General features: G+C 48.7%; 1 protein-coding gene across 3 annotated transcripts in view; it reads right to left on the bottom strand.

The window, feature by feature from the left end:
- Window positions 1–24,589, bottom strand: part of Atp2b4 (ATPase plasma membrane Ca2+ transporting 4) — a 90,890-nt gene extending 66,301 nt beyond the window's left edge. For all 3 annotated transcript variants that reach the window (XM_051204139.1, XM_051204138.1, XM_051204140.1), the window contains exon 1: window positions 24,399–24,589. The gene's annotated coding sequence lies outside the window, so the exon portion shown is untranslated. The remainder of the gene's footprint in view (window positions 1–24,398) is intronic.
- Between the last annotated feature and the right edge of the window lie 1,539 nt (window positions 24,590–26,128).

Consider the following 26,128-nt stretch of genomic DNA (forward strand, 5'->3'; position numbering starts at 1 on the left):
ACTTGTCCCTTGAGATAAATTATATATATATATGAGATTGAATTTTATCAATTTTTGAGCATTGTGTCTTCAAATATAACAGGATCTTATCTAAGTGCTGGCAAATTACAGTACAAGGCCAAGATGTGTAAATAAAGTTTTATTGACACAAAGCCACAACTACCATTTAAACATCCTCTGTGACTCTTCCACCCTGTAATTTCACAACTAGTCGTTATAGAGATACCATATGGCCACAAGGCCTAAAATATTTGCCGATTTGACTCTACTCTCTATCTCCTCTATATTTCTCCCAGTTTTAATCTTCATCTCATCCATCTTCCGCATTGATTTCTTCAGAAAAGTCTTGTTTACTAATTTTGTCCTTAGTTATATTGCATTACTTACGCTAGGCACTTAAACATTAATCTCTGAGAGCCTCGGGTTGTAGCTCTGTGGTATAGCCCTTGCTTTGGGGTTCAGTTCTCAGCACCCTTAAAGTTGGAAAGCTCATAAAAAACATACGTTGCAAGTATGGAGGCTCATTTCAGTAATTCTGGCATTTAAAGGCTGAGGCAGGTGGATTACCATGAGTTCAAGGTCAACCTGGGCTACAGAGAGAGACAGTGTCTCTAAAAGCCAATAGTAATAAGTCTGGATTTCCTCTATTTGGTTCTTTATCATATCTGCCTGGCCACCTGGGCTTCCTGTCTTCTTCATTCTTTCAATTCCCTGCTGACTCTGATATCTGCCATTTCTAGGCGTCTGCTCTGAATCATCTGTACTGTTCAGCCTCATTGGCAGTCAGGGAAACCCAGGAAGAGACAGGAACACTACACACTCAGGAGGTACAAACACAAAGGCTGTAAATTTAAGAATTCACTGTGAGCTTCAGGTCAGCTTGGGGTTGTCAAGTGGGGGTGGGGCGGAGAAGGGAAGGAGAAAGTGGGGGGGAGGGGAAGGGGGCGTTTCCACTCGACAGCCAAAGCTACCAACCATGACAAGCCCCTCAGACACATGGGGTCCTGAGTTAGCCCGTGAATCAGCAATGTGCTTAGCTACTGGGTTTCTTTTTAATTCCACACACATCTAAAGACCACCGTGATGCCCACAATAATGAGTCCTTATGCAACTGGTACTCCAAACCAGACAAATCGTTAAGCTTCCTACTGTCGGTAAGCAGCTTTGAACACCTGATCCTGATGAGACTTTATCAATGAAGGAACTCGAGCATGTTGTGGGCAGGAGAAGGCAGTCAAGGCAAGTGGAGCAGAAGTTCTCCATTACTGAGTTAGAGGCACTGAAGCAAAGGTGCCAGCCAATTGCACAGGCCCGGTCTCCTTCTTCGGGTGGGGACTGTAGAGAGTCATTACATTTCACAATGGAAGGAGGCTCAGCTGCCCCCACAGGCCTGAGAGTGCATCTCCTCTGGGACCCACAATAAAACAACCTAGGGCAGAACCCAACGCCCTTCCAGGCCAGACTTAGTGGGTTCTAATTGGAGGCCAACCCCACCCAGCCCGGAGTGGTAGCTGTGGGCTCCGGAGTCCCGGTACAGTGACTGGCGCGGGAGACTTGCCCTAAATGGACCTCGCTGCCGCCCTTGCCCTGGGCGTGCAGCGTCTGGACCTGCCGCTCCCCGCCCTCCGCCGCAGGCGCCCGGAGCAGCTGGCTCCCAGCTCTGCTGAGGATGGTGAGCAGCTGGGGAAACACAGGCCCAAAGCCCCTGAGGCCTGCCTCAGCCCAGAAACCCAAAATAACGAGACCAGCTCCACCCTGGCAGCAGCGATTGCTCAAGAAGGGGACCTGTGACTCACAGGAGGGGAGCTAACCTAGTGTGGCCCAGGCCCCTCCCTCTCTACGGCCTCACCCCCTCCCTGTCCTCCCCCCTCCAAACTCTGGGGAGGCTCCGCCCCGCCTTCATCTTACCTGAACAAACCTAAACAAAACCTGGTGATGGCAGTGGCTCTATCAAGGGTTTTCTCTGGAGGGCGCCGGTGCCCGCCCCAAGACCCCTGGGAACACAGCTCCACACATGCCCCGCCCGCGTGCTCAATCAGTGCTGATAAATCAAGGGTTGCCTGATGTGAGAGGTGTAGGTGCTAAACCCTCCCAGCAGCAGGGAGAAAGCCAGGCGAACTGGACAGACATTACCTCCTGAGTTTGTGGGGAGCTTGAGATCCCAGGGTGGAAACTAACTTTCTTGGTTACCAGTAGGGACCACCAGTTTCTGTGATCTCAATTTTGCAGTCTGATGAAAAAAGAAAAGAAAAAAAATCTGCCTGCAAATCACAGTGCTTTTAACAGTGTCAATTTAAATTTCACATTCTAGGTTATCAAAACAACTCTTTGTGGTTAGAAGCAGAAGACAAATGGGGTTCAGGGGTTAAGGGTTAAGTGACTTACTCTAGCTAGTGGCAAGGTCAAGAGTGGAATCGGGTCCCTAGGTTCGCTGTTGTCCCCCAGGATTCCTAGGTTTCTCCAGGACTTGGAGTAGGCCATTCCACTGAGAGGCACTCTCACCTAAAGCATAAAGAAGACTCACTGGGCTGGAGAAATACCTCCTCCCCTCTGCATCTGGGGAGCCCAGGATGCTCACTGCATAGGCTTCCTCCTTCCAGCCTTCAAAATAATCACCGTCATCTGTGGGCATTCTAACGGTGTACAAGGAACATTCAGACTCCTTGTCTTACAGGGTTTGTGCAACAACCCTGTAAGGCATTCAGAATTATATCCTCTGATAGGTTCAGAAGACAAAAGGCAGACTTTAGAGCTGAGTGACATGTTCTAGTCTCTTTGTGTGTTGCTGTAAAAGGTAGCAGGTGAATTAATGTAACCATTAAGAGTCTCCTATATTTCCAAACACTTTTCTCCATTTTCTTATCTGTCTTCCAAAGATGCCCAGGAGGAAGGAAGACAGAACACTGAAGCTAAGCTCCTGTGCTGGCCAGGGACAGATTATGGGCACATTGGCTCATTTACCCAGAGTCACCCAGCTTGTGAATGAACCCATGACTTCATGGTCCAATCTGTGGCCTTGGGCTGAGTATGCCAGCATTCTTTGGATGGCCTGTATTTGCCAGAAGCCACAGAGGCCACAGGGACTCTTCAGTACTCTTGCATTTATGGAAACCATTTGGTACAACCTCCAACAGGCTGGCATCCAGCCTGATTCCAAGCTACCCTAACTGCTTTGGAGTGCCAGGGTCCTCTCTGTCCCACAATATACACTGAACTCCATCTTTGTTTCTGGCCACACATTTTCTCATTATCCCTTTGAGGTAGACAACCCCTTCGATTTTCCCAGTTCCCTTTTCTCTGTCTCTCCCTGCTCTATTCTTGGGTGATATTTTAACGTTTCTTTTCTTTAAAAATATAGCTGCAGATAGAATATACTTAGCTTGTCTTTACACATGAACATGTAACAGAATGAAGGCAGGAAAACCTCATAGTTCTCAGCAACCAGGAGCCAGGGTGGGAGCCCAACCCTGCAGGAGGGGTCAGTCCTGGTCATTGGTGGGTAAACCTACTCACAAGCTTATAGCACGTTTTATTTAGGATGCTCTTGTGCCAGAAGGCCTGGCCTTGAGCTGAGCCTGGGCAGGAGCCACTTTGCATTCCTAACTCCCACTTTGAACACAAGTTGGTTTGCTCATCTCACACCTTCATGTGGGATCCAGACATGCTGAGGAAGAAAGACAGTCCAAGAGTCCCAAGCCTTCCTGCGTCTCTGACCTGTCATCACAGTTCAGACTCCACGCCCTGCCCAGCTGGCTCCAGATCACAGATCTCAAGGCAAGGGCTCTGGGCCTCAGCCTCCACATTTCCTTTTGTAGAATCACATTGGTCTTTCTCTTCTATTTACTTCTGTTGGAACGTGTAACAGTTTCTTAAGATGTAGGGCCAATGCTCACTATACTATCAAGGAGGGAAATGTTTAAGTCAATAACTCAGTATTTAACATGCTCCAAATTTGCTTTTAAAATGCATATGCTAACCCAGGTGCAGAGTGCATGCCTGAAGTCCTAGTTACTCAGGGAGCAGCTAAGGAAGGAGAATTAACTTGAGCTCAGGAGTTGGAAGCCAGCCTGGGAAACAGAATCAGGAGTGTATCTGTCTGCCTGCCTAAGCACATTAATAGCTATAAATTTGAATTTATTATAAATCTTCCTTTTAGGCTCCCTCCTAATTTTATAAACTTTCTTGAGCGACCCTGAGTAGCAGCAGAACAGAACTCAGACTCAGGGGAACTTGGACAAAGCATTAATTTATCTGTTTGCCTTGGTGTTTCTTTGAAAGAGAGAATGGGCACAACACCTTCCTTATAGAGGAAATGAGGTCATCACACTTGGCATCTGTCTCAGTGGGTGACAGTAAGCCCCTAGCAAATGTTAGATATTTATATATTACTGTTATTCTTAGAGGGAAAGTAAACATCCTTAGAAATAGCATTTTGGCTCAATGCTACCCCGAGATGTGAGACCCTGTCTTTAAAAAAAAAAAAAAAAAAAAAAAATCACTTTTCTAAAAATACACCGTACACATTAAAAGATACTTAGAAACCAAAGAAAATTGTCACCCTCTTCAAAAGGCGTCTCTGACAGTGACTGGAGCAGGGACAAGCCCAAAGCACAGTGGGGATGTGTAAACGGTCACATGAAAAGAGACAATCAGGACAGCGAAGGGTGTCAAGAGGGCCATTGCCCGGGACAAACACACGGTTCATGAGAGAAAATGGAGGTGGTGCTTTCTTTTCTTTTGGTGCAGCAGGTTGAACCCGCGGCTATGGATCCCCTCTGCCACTGAGCTGCACTCTAGCTCAAGATGGTTTTTGAAGCAAAGCAAAGCAAAGCAAAACAACAAAACCCCTCCAAACTAGCTAGAGCAGACCACTGAGTAACAGACAAAAACAATCAAGCAATAACCTTCAAATCAGCGTACACAGCCACTTTCCTTGGCACCCGTAACCCGAGGACACTGGAGGCTGAGGCAGGAGGATGGAGCGAGCGTTCAAGGCCATCCAGCCTGGGTTACACAGAGACCGTGTCTCAAACATAACAAGCAGAATCACCAAACCAAACCAAGATTGCCAAAGAAAACTGTAGTAGAAACGCATACAAAGCTCAAAGAAGAGAAGAGCCTGGTGGCTGAGTAAGGGAACGCTCTGCTCAGGTAGGGTGTTCAAGGCCACGCTGCCTGGGGCTCCTGGCAAGATGACTAAGGGGCTTAGGTGAGAAATAGTTCTGGCTTAAACTGGGTCTGAAGTTAGCCCCAAGTTAGACAAGGGTCTTTGGGGATTGAGGGGATGAAAAGGGGCCAGCCCAAAGGCCTCTGAAAATCAGCTGTTGACAGGAGCAGGTGCCTGGGTGGGAGAGAGATGCTGGGGGGGGGGAGTGGGGGTGGGATGGGGTTGCCCTGCCCAGCAGAGCAGAGCTGAGATCCTGAGTTTCTTTACTTGATTTGTAACAATCTGGCCTTGCAACTGTCTCGCCTGCTCTGTGCCAAGAGCAGAGCCTAAATGGAGGTTGGACACCAGGGGAAAAAAGGGTAATATCACGACGACTTCAGTTATCCTGAGGAGCCCTCACTCCCCTAGAGGATGACTGCCCAAAGTGAGCAGGGAACATGTGGTTGAGCGCTCCTAGCATGAGATCTGAGGAAGGTGAGACATTGGAAAGTAAAGTTTGCTCAAACAAGGCTCAGCCAGCCGTAGTAGGTCACACCTCAAATCCCAGGACTTAGGTGGAGGAAGGAAGATTACCAGGAGTTCAAGGCAAGTCTGGCTTACATTGTGAGTTCCAGGCCAGCATGGAAAATAGACCAAGACAAGCAAAAAAACTCCCCTATGGATTTCATAATGCTGGGGGACCAAGATCCAAAGTAACCTCTCCTGGGGCGTCGGCCATGCTTGGTTTTCACAACCCTGTTCCTGACTCTGTTGTCTGAAGCTAAGTGAGAAAGGGCAGATTTACAGACCATCACCCTATTCTGTGCCCTCTTCTTCGCCCCTCAGTGCTATTTCCCCCATTCTATGTCTTTTCATTCAAATGGATGCTGAGATCACTCAGAAGACAGAACTGAGTGAGGCGGGGCCAGGCCTTCATCAACAAGAGAGAGGAGACACAGCCAGGAGCAGCTTCATGCCACCCGTCACCCATCGGAACAGGACAGTGGTACTTAGCTCGTGCTAACCGTTGCCATGGAAAAATGTTAGGCTGACATCATCTGGGCTTCTGGTTGGGGGGGGCAAGAAATTTGGATCTATGTGAAATATTCTCACTTTAAATTTTGGTAACCAACTATAATTAATCTGCAGAGGAAGCAGAGAATTTGAGAGTCGAAATATCCCTGAAGTACATTCAGCACAAACTTTATTTTAGCCATGGACACTTTGAAGACTTCGAAGTTTCCGTGAGTTCCAGAGGCCAGAAAGCAACTCAAATGACTCAAAGCCTGGTCTCCGAATGTTTGCTCTAAAACCAGCGCATCTAGAGTCCAGATTCTTAGTGGTTTGTTGATCCACATGGGGCTCTGCCCTTCTGGAAAAATCTGGGAACAGCAGGTTTCTGAACACGCAATGGCCCAGAATAAATCCAAAATCAAATGTATTTCTAAGGGGGTTCTGGCCTGTGTTGCATTGTGGAACTTCATGGAAGCCATGGTTCTTAATACACAGCATAGGCACTCTGGACCATGCAGGAGCACTCTATGAAGCACCTCACCTCAGAGTTCAGCCACTGTCAGTATGTAGGGCAATGTTTCCCCTTCTTAGAGAAACATAATGGTTTCCTTACAGAAGATAAAGATTTTCTGTACATTCTGGGATTACATTGTTAGAATGTTTCAATTTGGCCAGGGCATGGCCAAATTTAATTCCAGTACTCCAGAGGAGGAAGACACAAGTTTGAAGCCAGCCTAGTCTACATAGTGAGTTCCAGCACAGCCAGGGCTATTTGGAGAGACTCTGTCTCAAAACAGCAAAAAGAAAACAAAAAGAATGTTTTATTTGATTTTGTTTTTTTAAGTCAGGGAGGGTCTCTCTATTATATAGTTCTGGCTGCTCTGAATTGGACCAGGCTAGCCTCAAACTCACAAAATGTTTGATTTTTAAAAATGCTATTTGACTTGCTTACTTGTGTTTGTTTGTATATATATTCCCCATGCCCCCCCCAAACCGTTGTGGGCCAATGAGATGGCTCAGCTTGGAAGGGTACTTGCTGCCAACCCTGATGCTCTGTGACCCACAGGACCCACCTTGCACTGTGTCAAGAGCTCCCCATGTCTTCAGTAAGACACAAAATAAGTAAATGAGTAAGCGTTAAAAAAAAAAAAAAAGTTAAGTTGATTTTTGTTTGTGCTCAAGAAGAATTGACAGCAATTCCCGAGATATCTCTAAACATCCTTCTGCCATTTCGTGCTTCGTATTTATAAGAGGCAGTGTTCTCAGAACTGACAATTATAAAATCAAAATATTAGTCAAGTCTGAAAGCCACTGAAGATGTTCTATGTCCTCTAGTATCAAATCAGCAGCCAAGATTTAATTGTTTATCTAAAAATAAACAGGCATGCCTCATTAGCATGCACATTTGCTTTTGTTTTTTAATAAGTGGTAAAACTATAAGTATACCAACCAAAGGGTGGTTTTTAAAATAAATTTCTTTATCATTTATTATCAGTAAATGTTTCATTTATATACTTATTTTATATGCCTATATAAAAATGTGAAAATTTCTCTGGCAAAAGGGGTCATAACTAGAAAAAGCTTAAGCAACCCTGCTCTAGACCACCCCACCTGTCATTAGGAGGTCTTTGTAATTAATTATTCAGGCATGGAGCTACTGAGGAGGGATGCTGGATCTGGAAAGGAAGTAGGTAAATTTACTACAGTTTTGACTCAGTTTTAAAGAAAGCTTTAATTCATCTACCCATCCATCCACGAATCTCACAGATCATCTCATTACGAGGCAGCATCTGTACTATATTTAATACTGGCTATACAGAGATGACTAAAGCATCGCTCTTCCTTTTAAGCAGTTCACGGGATAGCTAGTGGGCTGGGTGAGAAATACTGTGCCGCAGCAACTACACGGCAGTATGCAGTAGCCTGTGAACTCTCAGCTAACGTTCGCACCCCTACCTGATGGTCACTCCCTCTGAGAGCACCTCCCAGTGCCCGATGCCACCGTCATGCACTGAGAGGGGACTGTAGACTCTCCCCCACTCAGAGCCCAGAGCAATCTACAGGAAATGAGAGCAAGATGCACTCAATGCCAATGCCAAGGCAAGAGCGGCTCATGCACTATCTTGACCCAGGGGCGGAAGCATTCCAGCTGAAATGTCTCTGAGTGTGTATGAGAGAAAGCAGGGGGATCCCAGCCTCAACTCTGCTGCCTGCTTACCCAGTGTTCTGTGCAATTCTAGTAGCAGCTGACAGCTGACCTGGGGGACCAAATAGTGATGATTCTCTTGGGTCATCATGGTTTCTAAAAAGAAACATTGCCACCCAGTTTGACTCCCTCTATGGACAAGAGTTTTCCCAGCATTATCCCTTACTGCAAAAGAAATGCAGGGCAAAAATAAACCCAGCAAAGTGGCTGACCTACCCCACCTTCAGCTCGGCCTTACCTTGCCAGGATTCCCATTGCTCAAGCACCAAGCAAAATCCTAGCGTTGGCAGCCAAGAAGCGAACCTACGATGTGGAAACCATATCCCTCCTGGGCTGGAGAGAGGCAGTGGGGGGTATTTTAGCCACTGGGAAATAATGGGCTATGTCAGATGCCTGGGTAGATGGAGAGGGGAGAAATAAAGGGATAGGAGAAGCAAAAACTAAAGCCTGTTGCACACCTACCGTGGACCAGGCCCTTAGGACATTTGCACATGGACACAGAACTGGCCAGACCTATGTGAACCGCGGTCCCACCCGACTCCCTACACCAGCCCTCTCAGTACTGATCATTTGCTGGGGTCAAGACAGCCTGGATGGTCTGGGCCACAGGAAGCTGCTACAAAGAAAGGCATTAGAGGGGATAAAAGAGCTAGTTAACTCTGGCCTTTGAGCTAAAAAAGCCAGTGGAAATTAGCATTCTTTCCCTGTGCACTCAGGACCTCTGTATCCTATTTCCTAGTCCCAGTAAACAAAATTTTCAGTGTTAGGGAAAAATCTCCCTTCATTTGCTTTCCTTATACAGCTAGGTCATGTACATAAAAAAAGGAAACGGATCTAAGGTACACTTTTCTCCAGACCTTTCCACACTAAGAGATGGTTCCTAACATTTTCTCGTAAAAGTTAGGGACCGGAAGCATGCCACAGGACTGTTGCACTTATTTTGGGGCCATTCTTCAAGGCTTAGAAAGAAAACATCCCCTTTTAGTGGAACCAGTATTTAGTCCTAGTGCAGGAATGGACTTTGGGAGCCCATTCTCCATAGAGGGGATACTCTCTCAGGCTAGATACACAGGGGGAGGGCCTAGGCCCTGCCCCAAATGATTTGACAGACTTTGATGATCCTCTTGGAAGAAGGCCTCACCCTCCCTGGGAAGTGGATGGGCGATGGGATGGGGGGGGGGAACAGTGGAGGGGCATAGGAGGATGGGAGGGAGAGGGAACTGGGATTGATGTGTAAGATAAGATTGTTTCTAATTTAAATAAAGCTTATTTAAAAAAGAAAGAAAGAAAGAAAGAAAGGAAGAAAGGAAGGAACCTCTTTCCTTCTGATTCTGGAGAATTCAGAGGTCAAAAGTTTCCCAAGTGAAAGCTGTAAGTCCCATCCCTCCCCACACCTGTATCTGTGTTTTGTTTTAGTCATGTTATGGATAGATAAGATTCAGGCTTTCAAGAGCGAGACAAATGTCCTACCCCAGAGCTACCCTGCAGCCTGGTATCAGTCTTTTATGAGTAGTTATTACAGGCTTGGAAGCCATCCCCGAACAAAGGCGACTAAGACCTAAGTCCTGATGAACATACACTCCGTCCAGGAGAGTCAGGGCTGAGGATACACCTTACTGATACAGCACTTGCCTAGCGCGGGCGAGACCCAAGCTCAATCCCCAGTATCAGATCAGAGAGGGCAAGGGAAGAGAACGGAGCACTTCAGAGAATCAGAGTTCACCAACAGACCTGAGTAGAAAGGGCACAGGTTTATGTCAGGCAAGACTGGGCCAAGATGAGCCGCAACACCAGCCAGCTGGATGATGGCCTCTGGATAAGACAGGGCCAGTGGCCATGTCTGAATGCACTTCACACCTCTAGAAGGCCCCAGGCAACAGGAAGATATCAGACCTCAGCTGGAACCAACACCTTTTGACATTTGGACTGAGAGCCTAAGTTAAGTTCTTCAGAGATCTAGGCTGAGCCTGCTGCTTGAGGTTTGTGCACGTGTGTGACGTGAGTGGCTGAGGAGGCAGCCTGCCGTGAAGGGAGAAGGCGCAGCCCCACCAAGGCTCCCCTCCCACACCGCGTTCTGCAACATTTCCCCATAACCTTTTAACAAAGCCCCCCCCTTTTCCTCCTCTTTTGAGTCCACTTTCAGGTGCTGGAAGACAAATCCTATACCTGTCTCAGAAGGTGGCTGTTGTGACAGAATTAGAAAGAAGCCAGCGCTTACTTGACATTCAATAGATGCTGTTGAGTCTCTCCGCTCCTGTCAACTAGTCAGTCACTCAGCGTAGAAAGAGGAAGCCCAGAAAAAGTTGCTTCTCAGCCTTCTGGCTTAGAATTACCTTCATTAACCTGTAAAAATGGAGACTCCCGATACTCATCTCTCGGGGGACGCTGAATGAGATTCTCCAAGGTAGATACTGAACACACAGCTGATAAATTAGCTTGGATTATTGTGGCCACTGCTGTTGTTTTTTGTTTGTTTTCTTTTCAAGATGTTGCCTTAGGTTCTTCTGTCTAGGCCAGGGGAGAGGACACAATGACAGCTACAGTAGCACAAGAAGGGGTTCTGTGGGGTGCAGAGAGCTGGGCAGTGGAGGGAAGGGGGAATAGAGGGGGAGGAGCAAGCGCCCTGAGCCACACAGGTGCCCAGCACTTGCTCATCTGCACAGTGCTCTTCACAACACTGCAGGGCGCACGCGGAAAGACGCCACATGTGTTTTCTAGAGGCTTGATCAACATGTGCATAGCATCCACCATCTGAAGCTGAACCTACTGCCTCTGGAAAGAGGGTGGAGTGATCCAAGTGTGAAGGGAAGGTTAGCGAAGAAGCAGCCATTTCCCCTAAGTTTACTGCCTTCTTCCTCGGTTCCATTTGGATCTTGGCTGGCTAGCCCAGTGATGTAGCATCTTTTGCCTCCAACTTAGCAGGGGTCAGGCAAGGCTTAGATGCCCAGAGGACTGAATCCACCAGACTGGGTGAACTTCCAGTTAGCACCACAGCTTGCCCTAGAACAGCTTCAAGTGACAGGAGCAAGGCCTTTACCCTAAAGTCACAGCTCATTGGTTACCCCTAGGGCTGCCATGGTGTCTCAAGTCTTTCCCAGTCCAGAGGTTCCTTATCTGAGGCCCCTTGTAGGGAGACAAAGGCACATCCCTGGAACGCTGCCAGTTAGGGCTTTCTGCAGGTACCTGGTTCAGAGAAAGCCTCTCTGAGCTCCAGGTCAGCCACTCTGGGCCTTCTCTGCCTCCTGGGTACCACTTTCCCACCCCCACCCCCGTATAGCAGCTGGCATATGGTTTGCACTCACTTCCTGTTTGTTCAGTGAATGATGGATCGTTTCCATCTACAAAACCAGCTGTAACACCGTCATGTTACAGTGACCCTGCTTGCTAGCCCTTAGGCCCCCAAATCAGAGATCACAGGTTAATCTGGCTTAGTCAGCTGCCCCGGAAGAAGTAGAGATCCCATAGTCTCCTCTCTGTGGCTCCTCTGACCTCTCAGGGAGCCTGCACCAAGGAAAAGGCGGGCCCAGGGATACCTAGTCAGGAGAAGGAAAGTCCTGCCCATCCCCCTGCTGCCATGACTTCCCCTTAAGACCGTCCTGCCTTTTCCAGCTCAAGGCTGCACTATGTGCAGAGCTGTGAAGAGGAGACCCTGGCTCCAGTAGCAGCTGTGTGGGTGAGGGTGGTGCTCCCAGAGCACCGCTGTGCATGTCCTCTCGTGCTAACGACCCTGACTGTCAATAGCACAGTGGCCTCGTGGTTTCTAGCATCTTTCTTCCAAAGTGCTCCTAGCATGTGACCTCGAGGCGAGGCACAACATCATTTTCCAACGCACAGGAATGGTCCTCTCTCTGTTATATGAGAAGAGACCCTGGGACCGGGGAGATTCACTGATGAGCAGTGATGACATGGTGGGAATTGAACACTCAGTGGCAGACTTGCGGAGGGGGGAGAACTGGATTTTGACTCGGGTTCTGCCTCATGCGAGCCAGGTATCCTTGGGTAAGTCTCTAGGTTTGATTTTCCCTTGCCAAAGAAGGAACATAGACTATTTCCCTAACTCTGTCTACCTCACAGGCTCTGGCTCAACAAAATAAAGTGCCTCTCAGCCCCAAGACAGTGACCCACCTTCCTGTACAAGGTCAGACAGCTTCTGGAAGCGTGGATGCCTGCCGTCCCTGCCCTAGAATCCTAACAGATGTCCTACGAAAATGCTCCCCACAAAGACACTGACACACAGTAGTACAGAACCGCCGAAATCATCCTAATGGTCCTCAGGACCAGGGGAGCAGGTAGACAGCAGCTGCTGTTGAGGCCAGATGCCACCCTGCCTGCCACACTGGTGCTGGACTCAGACAAGGCCGGAGGCATGCCAGCGGGTGGGCACAGACATCCTCCTTCACCTGCCAAAGCAACTGACTCCTGCTCTCAAGTCTGTCTGCAGGCAGGATGCAGCCGCTCAGCTCAGTCCGTCCTCCAGCTTCCTCCCCGCCCCCGCCCCCCCTGTCCCCGCCCCCCCACAATCCTTCCTCCCCCCTCCCTCCCCTCTTCCTAATTCCCACCCTGTCCTTTCTACCCCTTCAAATCCTGTCTGGCAATGTACTGCCTCCCCTTAACATGACTTTCAGTTGAGAAGCATCTGGGGTCACAGGCCTGTAATCCCACGGCCAGCCTGAGCTACAAGAATTCTGTCAAGTTAGTGAGCCCTGCCTCAAAGTAAAAGATGGGAGGGGATGTATAGCTCAGTAGTAGTGTGCTTGTCAAGGCTCTAGGTTCAAGTTCTAGTACCACAGAATAAATAATTATTCAGACATGGTGGCACACACCTGTAATCCTAGCACTTGGGAGGCAGAGGCAGGAGGATTGCTGTGAGTTCCAGCCCAGTCGGGGCCCCTTTAAGTGTGTGTCCTCCTCTCTGCCATAGGTAAGGGGAAAAGAGTAGATCCTCTCTGTCGCCCCCAAGTTTCTTCTATCCTCAAGTGTCAGGTACTAGGAACAGGGAGAAAGTCTTGTGAAGGTGGAGGGCAATTCCTTCTGTCCATGGTAAGATGTTTTGGCCAGTTCTGGGAAGGTTACCGTAAGAATTTCAATGGAACTTTGGAAAAAGACTTGGCCAACACGTATTCCACCCCCCAGGGCCAAAAATACTGAGAGAGAGGTCAAGCTGGCCTAGCAAATGGTAGCTTACCCAGAGTTTGCTAAGCCCACTGGTCCACAGCACTAAGTATACAATCATTGATTTCCAATATTCGATAGTGATGTTTAGGCCGAACCATAGGAAACCACCTTTTGTGGGTCAAAGAGGCGGCACAATGATCATTTCAACCTAATGGGTCTCTTGGGATTTGTGACCCCTGGAAGACAGTAAGTCCTTGAAGACTTGGACATCTCTACCTCTAGTCAGTGTTGATCGCTCTTGGCACAGTACAATCATGGCTGGGTGTGTTGGTCTGAATGAGAATGGCCCCCAACGGCTCATATGTTTGAATGCTTAGTCACCAGAGAGTGGAACTCTTGGATAGAGTTAGAAGGATTAGGAGGTGTGGCCTTTTTGGAGGAAGTGTGTCATTGGGGTGGGCTTTGAGGTTCCAAAAGTCCACTATAGGCCTAGTGTCTTCCCCATATCCCTGAGGACCAGGATGTAGCTCTCAGTTACTGACCAACATGGCCTGTGTTGCCATGGTCCCCTCCATGATAATAATGAACTAAGACTCTGAAACTGTAAGCCAGCCCCAATTAAATGCTTTCTTTCCTAAGGGTTCCTTGACCAATCTCTTCACAGGTCACTGGGACAGTATTAATACTCAGTCCTTGCTAACTGAAGTTCTGGGGATGGGAACCTGAAACCTGTCTTAACCTCTAACTCCAAGGGTGGCTATCCAAGGCAGAGCCTGTCCAGTCTCCTTTCTTCTGCCAAGTGAATTATGGGATTTGGCTGCAGGTTGTAGCATCTGGATTCTGAATGACTAAACTTGGTTTCATGGTACAGGGAAGGAGATGAAGGCCAGGGAGATGGTAGCCTCAGTCAACATCATACAGACAGCATCCCGTAGGCCTCTAATTCCTAGCTCTGTGCTCCTCCGGCAGGTCCAATGGCTCCTAGTACAAACACCCTTCTCCCCATCCGCTCATTTTTCAGCTTCCTGACTCCTGCTCCCCCAGGCTCCCAGAAAAGACAGAAGAGGAATTGAAGGCAGGGTCCATAGCCCTTTCCTACGCGAGAAGAGCTCTGAGTGGCATGGATGGTTTTCAGGGAGAGAAAGATGATCGGCCCCAGAAACTGGATCTCTCTGCAGAGCCAGGACCAGGCTAGGAAGGTAGGGGTGGTCCACTGCGATATGGGTCACTGACAGTGCAACTAGGCATACTGTCCCTAGCAAGGGAGAGCCTGGAAGGCTGTGCTTAGCCCAGTCACCAAGGCTCGGAGCACGCGGAGCTGCCTTATCAGAGTATATGAAGGGGTTAGAAGAGGGGACAACTTTGGGCCTTTTGCACACTCTTCCTCTTACAAATGGTGAAGAGGGAGGCCGTAAGGGGTGTAATTGTGTGGGAAGACCCTGCCGGGGGCTTAGGAAGATGGGAGCAGGAGTCTAGGGGCCCTTTCTGGCATCCAGTCTCTCCCAATCTGCTACATACATCAAACGCGAAATAGTGAAGGGAAACAACAACAATGAAAATAACAAAACAAAAACCCCACCAGCCACACAACAATCGAGTGCACGGAGTACACAGGCTATTCACTTGGCTCCCTCAACTGTTTTTGAGTTGCTTTCTTGCAGCACTGGGGTTGGACTTCAGGCTCTGCATATACTAAGGAAGACGTCTTACTTTCAGACTTATTTTCAGTACACTTACCAACTGCTGCCACTGTCTTCTCCTTTGGTGTGTGTGTGCGTGTGTGTGCGCGTGTGTGTGCGTGCGCGCACATGCCGAACCATTTGAAAATTAACTTCACTTTGTCTTAAATATTTTACATAAAAAGGACACTACCACATAAAACCATATTACCACTTTCAAATCTAAATATGTAATTACATATCACCTAAAATCTAGACTATAGTGTCCCCAATTGTCCCAGAAGGTCTTTCGCAATATACATGCTACCCTACGCAATTAAAATTTATATATTTGAACTTGAGAGATGGCTCAGAGGTTAAGAGCACTGGCTGCTCTTGCAGAAGACCCAAATTTTATTCCCAGCACCCACACAGTGGCTCACAGCTGCCTGTAACTTCTGTTCTAGGGGATCTGATACCCTCTTTTGACTCCACAGGGACCAGGCACACATGTAATTAGTAGACATGCGTGCAAGGCAGAACATTCATCTACTTAAAATACATAAAGATATAATTAATTTTTAAAATGTATACTTTGGGCCAGTGAGATGGCTCAGTGAGTAAGGGTGCTTGCCACCAAGCCTGAATCTGATCCCTGGGGCCTCCATGGTGTACGGAGAGAAACAACTCCCACAGCTGTTCTCTGACTTCCACACACATGTCAGGAACGCACACTTGAGAACACACACACACACACCCACCCACACACACACACACACACACACACACAGACACTAAAGCCTTAAAAACTAAAAACAATTAAAAATCATACATTGTATGTGGATAGACCGACTCTTCTCTCTTTCATTTTCTATGTTAAGAGATTTATGGTTTTATGTGTCTACACGTGTGCCTGTGTGAGTTCACGTGTGCCACTTGCATAAGAGTCCCCACAGAGGCCAGAAGGTGTAACTCAGCCTGGAGCTGAACGTTACAGGAGGCTGAAAGCCATCTGATGTTGGTGCTGGGGCCTGAACCTGGCTTCTTCACAGGGAACAGTAAGTGCTCCTCGGGAATTACCCATATCTCCAGGTCTTCTGTTTCTTTTAATCTATGCTGGGTTCCACCTTCAGCCTTTTGTAGCAACAATGTTGCTAACTTATTTTGTGTGTGTGGGCGTGCACATAGGGAAAGTCAGGGACAACGTCAGGAAGTGGTTCTCTTCTCCCACACGATTGTCCCAGGGATTCACTGAAGCCTGCAGCTTTGGGGTGGCACGTACCCTTTCCTGCCAGACCAGCTTGTCAGCCAGCCCCACTACCAATTTTTATGTTGCTGGTTAGCGTGGCTCTCACTTTAGATGTCTCTGTCATCTCTTTCAAGCTGGACCTGGCTGAGCACTTTTGACGAGACCACACCCCAGACTGTGGTTGAGATTCCTATTGCAAGGCTCAGGGAAGCTCTCCAGCCTCCGGGTGGGGAATCCCCACAATTGAAGATGCTTGATTACTTGCTAAGGTGACCAGTGCATGGTCTTGCCAAAGGCGGGGTCCCCCACCCACCCACTTCGATGAAGAGCAGTCTGTGAGGGATCCGTTGTGCTAAGGAATGAATGGTGCTAAGGAATGAATGCTTCTGTGGCCCCAAATTCATAGAAGTCCTCACAAGTGATGGCATGAGACATCGGTGGGCAGGAGCCTGGAGAATAGGGTTAGTGTCTTCCGAAGGGACACAAGTGAGTTTCATGGTCTCTGTCCCACCCCTCTCCTGAGGATATGAAGAGAAAATGGCCTAATCAGGAAGCAGCCCTCGCAGGCCTCCAGGTTTGTGGGTGCCGGCCCTTGGACTTTCAGAATTGTGAAAAAGCAATCTCTGTTCAGCCAGTCACTCTGCAGTGCATGCTGGGATCAACCTTTTTTCTAACAGTGCTCCCCCCTTCCTGCTCCATAATTTTATCATCTGTTAATGAGCCTAGCCTGAATCAGCGCATTGTTGGGGAAATTCCGAAGGAAAAGGCAGGTCGGGAGATGCTGGCCAAGAGATACAAAGTTTTCGGTTAGAAGGGATAAGTCTTTGTGACCGGTCCAGTATGGATAGACACTGCAGTTAATTATAAACTATATTTCAAAATGCCACAGCATTGCAAAGATAAATATGTGGTCCTAGGTATACTAGTCATATTAATTATTACTTATTCCATAGTGTATACATCAAGATATCACATTATTCCATATGCAATTATTTCTCGACTAAAAACTCAAACTTGGGGGCAGGCATGGTGGCACACACTTGTAATTGCAGCATTCAGGAGGCAGAGGCAGGAGGATCTCTGCGAGTCTGAGGTCTAAAGAGGCTACAAAGTAAAACCTTATCTCAAAAAAACAAATTATTTTCAAATGTAAACAATTTTGAGTTAGAACCTCACTATACGGCCCTGACTAGCCTCAAACTCACCACCCGTGGTGGTTAGCATAGGAATGGCTCCCATAGAGTCATGTGTTTGAATACTTGGCCGCCAGGTAGTGGCACTGTTAGGAGGTGTGACCTCGTTGGGGGAAGTGTGTCCCTGGGGGTGGGCTTTGAAGTTTCCACTGCTCATGCCAGGCCCAGTGGGTCTCTCTCTGCTGCTTGCTGGTCCAGGCATAGAGCTCTCAGCATCTTCTCCAGCGCCATGTCTGCCTGCACGTCTCCGTGCTCCCCACCATGACGATAGTGGACAAAACCTCTGAACTGTAAGCCAGCCCCAATTAAATGTTTCCCTTTGTAAGAGTTGCTCAGGTCCGGGTGTCTCTTCACAGCAATGAAAACCGTAACTGGGACACCACCCTGTAGTGTTGCAAGTAACTAAGATTGCAGGCATCTGCCACCATGCCCAGCTAAATAAATAAATAAAGTTATTAAAGTTATTTAAATAAATTAGTTTATCTGTTGTGGTCTAAGGGGTTGAATCGGGGCCTAGTATGCTTTAGGCAAGTGATCTACCACTGAGCTAAGTTCCAAGTCTTTTTTTTTTTTTTTCTCCTGTTTTCTACATTTTTAATTTGAGACAAGGCCTTTCTAAGTTATACAGGCAGGCCTCAAACTTGTGATCCTCCTGCCTCAGCCTGCCAGGCAGCCACCAGGCCAGGCTATATTGAAATGTAAAGAGTTCCAACATTTCTTCTGCATCCGGTTAGCCGGTACTTCTGTGAAGACTTTTCCTTCCTGCTCTTCCCTGCCCTTCGGGGTTAGACTGGACTTCGAGGCCCCTTTTAGTGCAGGGGTTGCTCCTCATTTTTGTTTCTCGGTGTCTCACATCCGTTAGGAAGCCCCTGCGTGCAGCCTCCTATGTTCTTCGACATAAGCGTACTCCAACGTCCCGGCACAACACAGTTCACTGTCCCTGCCCAGTCCCAGACCTGATAAGAGTCAAGTGATGCTGGCTTCGAATAGGGGACATGGTGCCTAGAAATGCAAATCCAGGGGCTGATGAGATGGCTCAGCAGGTAAGGGCACTTGCTGGGCAAGATTGGCAAACTGAATCCTATCCTTGGGCTCCACAATGTTGTTTTCTGACGACCCCTTCACGTATGTACCCTCTCCATACACATCTTGCGTGCGTGCTTGTGCGCACACACAAACACACACACACACACACACACACACACCATAAAAATGAATAAACAAATAAAAATCAGACATTGGATGTAGCTTTTGCTCCTAAGTGCTTTTGGTGGATAGACCAACACAAGAGACAGAGGAATAAAGAACCCTGTGCTCCCCTATGCCTTCCCATACTCAGACCCCAATTTTTAGACATCTAAGTCCCAAGCACAGATACACACCCCATCTGCCCCATAACAAGTGGGATACTTTTCTGTTCACAACACCAATATCATGAATAACAGCATACCTATGAAGTCCAGTCTGAAGTTCCTCTCAATTCTTGGTAGACTATATATTCTACCAAGAATATCGAGTCAGAACATTGACACTGAAAACTATTTTAATTAGCCAGATGTAGTCGCACATGCCTAAAATTCCAACACTCCTGAGGATGAGGCAGAAGGATTACTACAAGTTTAAGACCAGACTAAACTTGTCTCAAAAAAAAAAAAAACCCTTTAATTTTTTAGTTAAATTAATTCTCTGTAATGAAATTGTTACTCCATTAGTCAGTGTTTCTGCTGTAGTCAGTTTTAGTTGGATTGTTTTGGACCTAATTAAATTGTTGAAATATGTAAGTATTTTAATCAAAACTGGCATAACCAAAAAAAGTCTGATTTCCTGTCCCATCTGCCTCCTATAGGAAACCATTTTCTTATTTCCAATTTATTATTTGTGTGCGCGCACACCCATGCATGCACACATGCACACACACACACACCTTCCTCTTTTTTGAGACAAGGTTTTGCTGTGCACTGCAGGCTGGCCTCGAATTCATAGCACTTCTGCCTCAACCTCATAAGTGCTGGGACTACAGGTGTGCACCATCACACCCAGCTTTAGCTACACTCTTAAGAATGGGCAGCAGGACAGTTTGCAACGGTTTCCTATTACAAATACAATCTGACTCACCTTATGCACACATGCTTCTTTATTTGTGGGTATGCACCTTTGGGATAATGGCGGGCTGCTGTGTAAATGTGAGACACTGTAAGTGTCCTCCCTTTAGGGGTTGTACGTCTTTGCCCTCCTGACACTGACTCTACAAACTGACCGCACCTCACTGTAGAGCCCTGCGCTGAATTCCTTTGAACCCAGAGTCCGGGACATGTCCAGCAGTGAGCATGCCACCTCAATGCCAGTGCCCGCTCTAAGTGATGGCAGGAAGGCAGGAAGAAGGTGGCCTTGCTGATACCATGCCAAACTGTTGGTATTTGTGCATGACACTTGGTCAGCCAGGAGAAAAGAGCTGAAGCGGACACTTTAGCAGAATGAGGACCAGGACAGAGGGGCAGGGGCCCAGTGCCTCCCTGCCTATCTTCTTCTCCCCTTTCCTCTCCTTCCTCTTCTCTCCCCACTCCAACCTGACTCTAGCTACTTCCTTCTTGGCTTCTCTCTTCCACCACATTTACTATGTGGGCTGAAGTCACTTAAGGAGGAGGCAGAAGAGTCCTTGTCATCTCTGTGTGTGAAGAAAATAAGTCAGTGGAACAAGACCAGCTCATCCTCGCGAATAGATGCTGGGAGAGGAAGCAGAGTATAAAACAGTCCGCACAGCTCTCTAGTACTCTAGCCCCAGGGCACACTTATGTCTATGACCTACAGAAAAGGGGAAACAATACACTCATTAGGGAAGACATTAGGCAGGTCCAACAAAACAATAAAAAAAGAAAAAGAAAGAAAGAAAAGAAAAGTTGAGCTGGAGCACTTGCCTGGCATGCAAGAGGTTCTAGGTTCGGTTCCCAGTGCCACACAAACAGAATTAAAAACAGAACTGCCAGAAATCCCACTACTGGGTATATACAGAGGAAATAAGATCATAATAAAAAAAAAAGACGTCTGCCTGCTGGGTCTATGGCAGCAGCACTATTCACAATAGCCCAAGTGTCCATCAGCTGAGGGACCCACAGCAAACGTATCAGCACAAGAAGAATGGAAACCTGTCATTTGCAACAACAGAGGAGGAGCTGGAGGTCACTTCGTTAAGCAAAACTAGCCACACACAGCAAGACAAGTAGCAGACGACCTCGCGTGGAATCTGGAAAGGCTGATTTTGCAGAGCTGGGAGTGGAATGGTGGTTGCCAGGCTGGGGAGGAGGGGTGGGGATAGGTGATGGACATCGCCTAGCTGGCGTTGGAGAGGAGCAGTAAGTTCTGTTCTAGGATTTGCCTGGAGAAAATGATAGCACGCCGTTCACCCTTAACAAGCTGCCTGAAAAACACCTTTCAACTTTTTTTTTTTAACCACAAGGAAATGATAAATGTTTGATATTTGAGTTGAACATTATATAGTATGTACATATATCAAAACATGGCATCTATAAATATGTACTCTGCGCCAATTTAAAACACTGAGTATATTTTCCATTTTTCCAGAGAGAGAAAAGGGGAGAAATGCTGTTAGCCCAGTTAGGTTGTATTTAGAGGGTGCCTGCATGCCCCTCCATGTCTTCCTTTCCCCCTTCCTCCCTCCTGGGAGTAGGGATAGAAGGAATCAAAGCCCTCCTAGGAGCAGGTGGTAGGCTCAGTGAGCAGTTATGTCTGAGAAGTCACTTGTAGGGAAGAAACACAGAGGGGCCTGCAAGACATCCCTCCAAGGAAGGGCAGGCTGGGGGTGGGGCGTTTACCTGCATAGCAGCATCAAATTTGCTTCTTAGGACCCTAGGCACCCCAAATACACATATTGCTCATCTCCTGCAGAAGTTCAGAGGATCTTAATGTGGGTGCTGGTCGAGAGGCCCAGAGAAATGGATAAAGAGCAAAGGGCCATGGGTCCTGGGAGAAGTCAATTGAATAGTCTCAGGTGTGAGTGGGAGCTGCTGCTGATGGGTGGCGGCTGGGTCAGTGCTAGCAGAGCAGTCCCCTGCCTCTCCAGATCTTACGGAAAGTGAGAGCGGGTTGTGAGGCTGTCTGATACTCCTGCTCCCGACCTTCATTCCCCACACACCTTACTTCTCCCAGAGTCACGCCTTGGGCAGACTCTGAGTGTTCTAGTTTGCACCCCCCCATACACACACATAGTTCCCTCCTTTTGACTCTCTTCTGACATCAAAGACCATAGCAATGTGACAAATCTGACTCAGGGTTCCCAGAGCCAGGAGGGGCTATAGGCCAGAGGGCACACTAGGCGCCCCTTCCCACCTCCCCATGCAGTTGATTCCCAGCTGCTATTGCTCCATCCCTTGGGACTAGCAAGATGGATCTGTGGGTAAGGACCCCTGCCTTGAAGCCTCTGATGACCTGAGTTTGGTCCCCATGGACTTGCAGAGTGGAAAGAGAGAACAACACATTGTCCTCTGACCTCCAGATGTGATCCCCCAATAAATGTTTTGTTTTTTAATTAAGTTCCCCCTTTCTTCTCCTAAGTGTTGACGTGTTGACAGAATGCCTCTATTTGTCTCCGCACTGTGCTAGAAGCTGGGAATCTTGGGGATGAGGTCAGTTAAGCCCCTTCAACTTGACCTTGGATCCAAGGATCCAGGGACAAGGAGATGGAAAATAGAAGTGAAGGGACTGAGGTACCAGCAGGGACCGGAATGCTATAAGCCTCTGCTCCATCTAAGCCCTTTCTCCTCTGAGTACCCAGACTAGAGCAGAGCCAGCCAGGAGGGTGGAGCCGGGCTGCTGATAGGGCAGGTCAGAGAGGCTGCGAGATGGGAGGGGTCCAGCTTCTGCCACAGTCTTCCCAGCCCTGTGGGTCTCACAGCTGGGAAAGGTGGGGTACAGCTGGGCTGAAAAGCAGTCTCCTCAGATGCCCAAGACCCAGGAAACACAGCCACCAGAACAGGGACCCTAGTGCTCTATATAAGCAGCCACTTCAGGCAGCAGCCATCCTTATCTACCAGTATCCATCTGCCCCTCCCCCAGGATTCCCGCCTCCCCTTCCTCCAGAAGAAGGGCATCGATTGTTGTTGGGATCAGGCCACAGGTAGGGTAGAGTAGCCAAGGGGTACAGTCTGATCCATCACCAAACACCTGCAAAGGAGAGCTTGCTCTGGTGGCTTCTCGGGCTACCTTTTAAACTCTCCTTCTATATCTGCCCCAGGGCCTCAGCGAGGCTTTTCTCAAAGCCTCAGAAGATAACTTAGCTAGCCTGTCCACACCATAGGGCCCTCCTCTTTTGAAATTCTCTTCTCCCCGAGGCCCCTTGCCATGCTGATCCCAGCCTGGAATAACCCTGGTCGCCTCCCTTCCACATAAGGAGGTCCCGGAGGAAAGGGTCTTTTAAGTGGGAAGAGCCAGGAACAGGGGGAGCCTATGTGGGTGGGTGGGTAGGGTGTCAAGCGTGGAAGGGGTGGATCTGAAGACTCCCTGCCAGACACCCAAACTGGAGGAGACGGCGGCGTGCAGGATGAGAATCTGTCCCCCCCCCCTCTTTCCCTATCTCAGCGTCACAGCCACCACCTGATTTCTTCACCTGACACCCCAACCACCCCGCCAGGCCAGCACGTGCTAGCATCCGATCTGCAGAGCACTGCGAGCCCTGCACGAGCACCCAGGAAGAAGATGCCTCCAGCCAGGGCGTGCTCTGTCTGCTCCCCGGATTTGCTGGGCCCCTCCTCCCATCTCCCCCACGCAGCTGGAAAGAAGCAAGTAGGCATTCTCCTAGAGGTGGGCCAGAGTACAGGCTGGACTCATCTCAGGGAAAGGTGCCGCCTGCCGGGCCGCACTACCAAAACGGGGACAGAGGAGAACCAGGCGAGCAATCCCAGCCTTAGAGTCTATCTCTTAAGCCATCTGTTTAGGGACCCTGCCAAGATGCCAGAGGCCCAAGCCAGCCATCCCCACAGCCTGGGGCTTGAAACTGAAAACTTTTCACCATGTCCCTTCTCTTTCCTTCCCTTTAGAAGCAGAGATGCGGGGCGGGGCCCTCAGAGACACTCATACAGTTGGTTCTGGACGCTTACGCTCACTCAAACAACAGCAGCGAGAGGGAACTCCCAGCTTTTTCCACGGCTAATTATAGACGTCAAAGTCTGAGGATGTTTTGTAAGCAGCAGAGAGAAACTGCTGAGGTTTCTATGCAAAGCCAAAGACATTTGATTCGTGCACTCCTGGTTCTCACCTTCCAACTTCTCCTAGCCTATCTCCACCTTACGCCCCCCCCCCCAGCGAGCCCCCTCCTCGGCGCTAAGGCCTGCCTTCCCGCTGAAGATTTATTTGGTTCTATTTTTCCCATCTCTCTTTGGGGCTTTCGAGAAAGGGAACAGACGCGGAAAATATTTTTTTTTTTTTCCGCAACAGTTTTCCATTCTGCGGCTGGTTCCCAAGCCGAGGGGGAGGGGGAGAGCAGGAGCGGATACTTGGAACAAATACTTGTTCCAAGAGCTTCGTTTGGGTGAGAAAAAAGCAGTCCCTCCATTTCCCCACCCATCCCATGATCCAGAGGAAAACGCAAAGGGATCACTTGTTTGATTATATGATCCTTCAGAACCCAGGGAAGAATACGGTGTTGAAGAAATTCTCATTTTTCTCTCCCCGCCTCTCTCCTATTCCACCACCCTCCCAGGATTTGCTAGCATGAGGAAATTCGGATAGTTTGAGAAGCCATTGACAAGAAAGAAAGAAACAAAGTTTGCAAATCCCAGAGTCAATTCATTCTCTGCAAACCTACCTCTCTTTCTAGCAAAGATTCAGGTGTCTCCGAGCGGGACTCTCCCTCCGCGTTTCCATGGGCCGAGTAGGGTGGGGTGACCACCCACCGCTCTCCCCAGTGTGGCAAACCACCTAGCGGTGCTGGCCTTTGAGCTACAGCTGGGGGAGTGGGCTGGGTCTTCTTCCCCAGCTCTTCTCCACGCGAAGGACCTTCCTGGAAGAAAATGGGTGCAGGGAGCTGGGCGGGTGCCTGACCTCGCCGTCTTCGGAGGGATGGTCCCCCAGGAAGTTCGTGCCCCTACCCCACCCACCCCCAGCCTAGGACGGTCTCAACTGCAGAGCTGTCTTAAGAAAATGCTTGTCATGGCAACAGCTCCAGCCAACTCCTGCCAGACTGGGGCTCCCCAGCTCTCCCCCAGCAGAGCGGGAGGAGAAAGGGGCGGAGCGCGAGCCGGCGTGGGTGGGGCTTGGCGGGAGGCCAAAGCATTGCTCAGCTCTTAAGGTGGCCCGAGTGTAAGGCGCGGCGGGATGATGCTTCTTGGTCCGTCTTAAGGCGGAATGGGCAAGGGTAGGGGGAATCCGCTGCCCTCTGGGGTTTCTACCAGCGCTGGTTCTTACTTGTGGAAAGGGGAGCAGAGCAGGCGTGGGTGTGGGTGGAGGTGGGAATGGATGTGGGCAGCGGTCTTCAACCGTTGCTGTGTGGGGGGGAAATAAAGGAAGTGTCTGCAAGTCATTCTGCTTCCTGCAGCTCCTCCAGGCCTCTCAATCTCATACTGATTTAGACTCAGGACCAGGAAACCTCAGGAGGCTGTGGGCAACTGCCCTACTGCCCCTGGGAACTGTCAAAGACGAAACAATTGCTCAGGGCGCTCGCACACTTACCCGTCTCCTCACCCTTCAGACACAGGTCATATCGCGTTCTCTCTTGCTTGTGTACCCAACCAAAGGCATGTCCACAGGGCACGGAACGACTGCCTGCCTGTACACCCAAACCTTTGCATCTACAATATCGTTTCTAGCCCTCGTGGCAGTCTCAAAAGGTACTCATTACTGTCCTCGTTTCATGGTCGAGTAAATTAAAGATTGAGGGACTTGCTCAAGGTTACACATCTGGTTAACGACAGCCAGGGTTCAGGGGCAAGTCAGATCAGACCCATTCCAGAGACTATGTGTCATACTATGTCACACATTTCCATCCTAGAGTGTACACACCGAGACACACACACTTAGACACAGCCTATAAACTGTTAATCACACCCCATGCCACACACCCACCAGCATTGTGCAACAGTGCCACCCATAGCTTTTGCATGGAACCTTATGGCTTTCAAGTACAAACATGCACCATCGTCTCACACAACACATCTCCATTGATGATGCATTCCCACACCTACCGCAGCAGGCACACTCACTCATGTTTACATGCTTACGAAGGGCAGGCTAACACAGCCTCACAGGTCATAGAGTACTGTATACCTGTACCAGGAAGAAGGGGATTATCATGGCTCCCCAACCTATGAATAGAGCTTCAAAAGTGCTCCCAAACCTATCCAGGCATGGTAGAGTACACCTGTAATCCTAACGAACAGAAGGCTGAGACAGAAGGACTGTTAGGAGTTTGAAGCCAGCCTGGGCTACACGGTGAGAGCCAGGCCAGCTATAACTACACCACAAACAAGAGCCTGTCCCCAACAAATAAACAAAGACTTGTGTGCAAGAAGAAGCCTAGAAGACCAAGAGCCCTTCCCA

Source organism: Phodopus roborovskii, unplaced genomic scaffold (assembly GCF_943737965.1).
Source record: "Phodopus roborovskii unplaced genomic scaffold, PHOROB, whole genome shotgun sequence".
NCBI classification, from domain to species: domain Eukaryota; kingdom Metazoa; phylum Chordata; class Mammalia; order Rodentia; family Cricetidae; genus Phodopus; species Phodopus roborovskii.